Below are 5108 nucleotides of genomic sequence, written 5' to 3'. Positions count from 1 at the left end.
CTTTTGAACATTAAAGTATGGAAACATTTGACTGTAGAGCCACTAGATATAGTGTTAGTGAAGTATATAGTATTTCCATTTTCTGCTACCGTATATTTTACCTGTACTCCAATTCAGAGACAAATATTGTACTTTTTTTAATCAAAAAGCTTCAATTAATTTGAAAATATCCTGCATGTTTTTTATAAAACAAGATGTAGGTCAAAGAACTGTGAGTATGGACTCCTAGAAGTATATACATTAATTACCTCTACCTTTATGAGCTGCAGCATTGAATGATATCATTTGTTCTGTACTTTTAAGTATATTTGGCTGCTAGAAAAACAGAACTTTTGAGATGCAGGACTTTCCTAACTTGCTAGTTTATGAGTTAAATCACCAAGAAGTCGGGTTTCTCATTCAAATCAGCTAAAATGCATATTTAATTCCAAATCTGGAACAAAAGATGCTGTTAAAGTTGAATTTTAGCAAGAAAATGTAAGAGTTAAGGGCTTACCTTTCTCCAAAGGACATCAAAATATTTCCAGAGTGGTTTTATCTGTTGGCAGGATTGGACTTCCACGGTGTTAAAACACCAGTGAGAAATTCCTCCGTTATTCCAGCTGTTTGCAGATGTTTTTGTCCTCTGAAGTGAGCAGGTATCAGGAGCAGCTTCAAGGTTTCATCCCACAGAGAAGACCGGAAGAGAAGCAGGAGGTGAGTGGGATTACTTCAGAGTTCCAGAGTTCATTTATTTAACCCTAAATCTACATTTAGAGAAATGACCGAGCGAAACCAAGTCATTGCTTCATCATTTTAAAATAGTATGTTATTATTATCGATATTCAGTCACTTTAGAGCTACTAAGTCATTCCTTTAAGACATAAGTTAGTTTTCTGGGATATTTAGTCATTTTCTGATGAAATAACTCATTATTTTGAAGGACTGAGAGAGTATCTTGAGACTCAGTCATTGTTTTAAGATAGTAAGACTTTGGTTTGAGATACTTAGTCTTTATAGTGAAGTATAAAGTCACGTTCTACATAGAAGTCATTATTGGTGCTATTTGTAGATACTGATTCAACATGTTGAGAGAGTCACTCTAATGACTCAAAGGTCTGCCTTTAATCCCAGGTCTAAGATTTAATTTTCATAGTTTAGATTTAGATTTTAGTGGAACAAATTGGCTTCCATACATCTCTGACTCTGAAAATAATACAGAGGAATTATCCTGTATAAACGTGCATTTCTAGGCTGACCCCACCCCCCTCAGCTGCAGCTGTCAGTCAAACTGAACAGCTGACTGCAGATCTGCACATGTGCGGAACAGCCTGCGTCCATTATCCCCCCCCCCCCCCCCCCCACACACACACAGTGACTCACACACTCCAAGAAAACAAGCCTCAGCTAAAAGTCTCACTCACTCAATTTCACGGTGGTTTGAATGAACTTTATTGACACAAACAGACCGATCACACACTGCTAATGAGACCCACAACTTTAACTCAAATAAAAACACCAAAACTATTCGAACATTTATTATATTTTCAGTGGAAACTTTACCGGCAATCACTTTGACTTCTACATTTTAAAATCCACTTAAATTCTCCCTTAAATCTAAGGTGTTTCCAGCTCCTTTCTTTACCCTCTCTCTTCTAGCCCACATGCAGGGTTCTTCGTTTCTCTTCTCGGTATCAACAGCCCCCCCCCTCCTCTCTGCAGATATTTATAGAGGCGTCGTCTGTCAGTGTTGCTTATCACTGGCTGCAACCCCCCCACTCTATTTCTGACTCTGTGCATGCATCCCCCCCCCCCTTCAGTCTGTCCTGCAGTGAGTCAGTGGGGGTGTTTGTTTGAGCTCTCAGTTTTTGGAGTATTTTGGAACTTTTGACAGCTTTTTAAAAGGTAAGTCTGTTTACCGTTTTGTTTTGTTGACTTTATATACCGATCATATTTGATTCACGGATTATTTGAGCTGGTGAAAGTCAGTGGAGGCCTGACGAGGGGGCCTACGTCGGGGGTGGGGGGGGAATTAAATTTGACTTTGGCTGACAGAATCAGAAAAAGATGAAAAGTACTCAGACCTGAGTAAAGTAGAAGTACTCAGGTCTTGTACTTGAGTAAAGTAGAAGTACTCAGATCTTGTACTTGAGTAAAGTAGAAGTACTCAGATCTTGTTCTTGAGTAAAGTAGAAGTACTCAGGTCTTGTACTTGAGTAAAAGTAGAAGTACTCAGATCTTGTTCTTGAGTAAAAGTAGAAGTACTCAGATCTTGTTCTTGAGTAAAGTAGAAGTACTCAGATCTTGTACTTGAGTAAAAGTAGAAGTACTCAGATCTTGTTCTTGAGTAAAGTAGAAGTACTCAGGTCTTGTACTTGAGTAAAAGTAGAAGTACTCAGGTATTGTACTTGAGTAAAAGTAGAAGTACTCAGATCTTGTTCTTGAGTAAAGTAGAAGTACTCAGATCTTGTACTTCAGTAAAGTAGAAGTACTCAGATCTTGTACTTGAGTAAAGTAGAAGTACTCAGGTCTTGTACTTGAGTAAAGTAGAAGTACTCAGGTCTTGTACTTGAGTAAAGTAGAAGTACCAGAGTGTAGGAATACTCTGTCACAGTAAAAGTAGACCTCTCATCAGAATCCCGGCTCAGGATGGTTGGTTTTCCTCGTTGGTTTTCTTAACGGGACATTAATTCCTCCTCTCGGCTCATAAATATATATCTGCTGAGTCATGATTTAGTTCATGGTAAATGAAGTGCTGAAGAAAACTGGGAGTCTCCTAAAGGTAAATAATACATGGTTTTAAAGCCTTTATGGTGTCCTTCTGTCCTGGTGGTGGAGTTGTTTACAGGGCTTTATTTGTGAGGCCTGCAGACGGACGGACTGGATGACCCAGATTTAAAAGCAGTGTATGAGAGAGAGACGTGCCTCTGGAATGAGACAAATGTTTAAATATCTCCACAGCTCAGCACGCCGTGTATAGAAGAGAGGTGAATAAATAACGTAAGAAAATGATGAATAAAAATGTACTAAAAAAACTAAAGTCAGATTAAAAAACAAGAACTAAAACAGAAGCTGAAATTGTAATAAAAACCTTGATTTAAATCACACTGTGTATTCAGATATCAGATCAATAACACTCATTAGAGACATCTAATACATATTAGACCATTTTAATCACCAATTAAAAGAGTAAAGGTTAGGAATGTAGTGCACTTTACAGACGTACGAGCAAATACATCCCATAAACAACCTGAATGTGGGACAACAGATACGATACATTCAACATGAATTAAAGCCAACCTTTAGAAATAACCTGTTTAATTTCCAATGGAAAGAAATAGAATTCAGAATCAGAATACCTTTATTTCTTTTGTACAGCAGAGAGATCCAAAGACAGCTCAATATCCCAAGATACAAAAATATATACAAGAAGCACACAGTTTACAGAATACACAACACAGACCTCAGAAAATCAAGCATAGGAAGCCAAAACTGACCGAAGTGTTGTAATATTTCCTCCTAAAACTCCAAGAAACTGGAGTTCATTTTTGAGGAAGTCCAAAGCTTTCACTCTGAGACCGATCTTAGTTTCGCCATCCTGAAGGATGTTTATATTCCTGAAAGGAAACTCGAGGAGCGAGTAGAGAGGGACTTTAAAGAGTCCTCTCCTGCTGATGTTCAGGTGTATATCAGTATGTAGAGTCTCTACTTTAAAGAGTCCTCTCCTGCTGATGTTCAGCTGTATATCAGTATGTAGAGTCTCTACTTTAAAGAGTCCTCTCCTGCTGATGTTCAGGTGTATATCAGTATGTAGTGTCTCTACTTTAAAGAGTCCTCTCCTGCTGATGTTCAGGTGTATATCAGTATGTAGAGTCTCTACTTTAAAGAGTCCTCTCCTGCTGATGTTCAGCTGTATATCAGTATGTAGTGTCTCTACTTTAAAGAGTCCTCTCCTGCTGATGTTCAGGTGTATATCAGTATGTAGTGTCTCTACTTTAAAGAGTCCTCTCCTGCTGATGTTCAGCTGTATATCAGTATGTAGTGTCTCTACTTTAAAGAGTCCTCTCCTGCTGATGTTCAGGTGTATATCAGTATGTAGTGTCTCTACTTTAAAGAGTCCTCTCCTGCTGATGTTCAGGTGTATATCAGTATGTAGAGTCTCTACTTTAAAGAGTCCTCTCCTGTCTCTACTTTAAAGAGTCCTCTCCTGCTGATGTTCAGGTGCTTTTGACACGTTTCATCATCTTCACTCTGATCTTCCTCTCTCTCTCTCTCTGTCAGGTTGTTTGTGTTTCCTGCACACCCACACCTCCACTCTGACATCACTTCCTGCTGTGACCCCCCCACACTGACCCCCCACCCCTTGTTTAAAGATGGCGCTGTCTTCACGGTTAAAACTGTGGGAGCAGAAGGGAGGTGCAGAGATACTGCGTTTCACTAACAACTAATGCATCCGATTTAGTGTGTGTGTGTGTGTGTGTGTGTGTGTGTGTGTGTGTGTGTGTGTGTGTGTGTGTGTGTGTGTGTGTGTGTGTGTGTGTTTTAATATTAATATGTAGGAAAGGAACATTTAATTGAGTGTTTGATATATTTCTGACATCTTTCCACATATTCTATTATATTTTTTCTCCTTCCTCAAAGTTTTTACGACTTGACATATTTTAGGATATTTCCATCTTTCTTTTGGTTGGCATGTTCCTGCTGTTTGAGGCTGTGCTCTTTAAGTGACAGCTGTGCAAAAAGGAAGACTGTTTCCGAGGCTTTGGGTGAATCTTTAGTGTGTGCAAACTGAAACCCTGCATGATCTCAGTCTCTCCGGTGCATGCATGGTGAACGAGCTGCTGGGATTCTGCACAGCCCACAGTGATGCTGTGTGTGTGTGTGTTTGCTCCACAGATCAAGGAGGAGAAGACTCCGGTGGCGGCAGCTGAACCTCCTCCTCCTCTGAGCGCCGTGCCAGGAGGATTCCTCAAACAGCTGGTCCGAGAAACCGAGAAGGAGACCAAACACAAGGAGCCCGAGAGCAAGGAGGAGAGGCCGGTGAGGGGGAGGAGTAGGAGAGTGATGCCTCCATGATGGATATAAAGACAGTTCAAGAGGCCCTATGATACTTTTTGGGTTTTAGTGCA

General features: G+C 39.9%; 1 protein-coding gene across 1 annotated transcript in view; it reads left to right on the top strand.

The window, feature by feature from the left end:
• Positions 1–1808: 1808 nt before the first annotated feature.
• The window catches only part of LOC134868081 (unconventional myosin-XVIIIb-like), a 24733-nt gene continuing 21433 nt past the window's right edge, over positions 1809–5108 (top strand). Inside the window, 2 exon segments of the mRNA XM_063888959.1 lie at positions 1809–1884; positions 4876–5019. The gene's annotated coding sequence lies outside the window, so the exon portion shown is untranslated.

Source organism: Eleginops maclovinus, chromosome 8, assembly GCF_036324505.1.
Source record: "Eleginops maclovinus isolate JMC-PN-2008 ecotype Puerto Natales chromosome 8, JC_Emac_rtc_rv5, whole genome shotgun sequence".
Taxonomy (NCBI): domain Eukaryota; kingdom Metazoa; phylum Chordata; class Actinopteri; order Perciformes; family Eleginopidae; genus Eleginops; species Eleginops maclovinus.
Note: the sequence above shows the minus strand (reverse complement) of the source record. Positions and strands in the feature narration are given on the sequence as shown.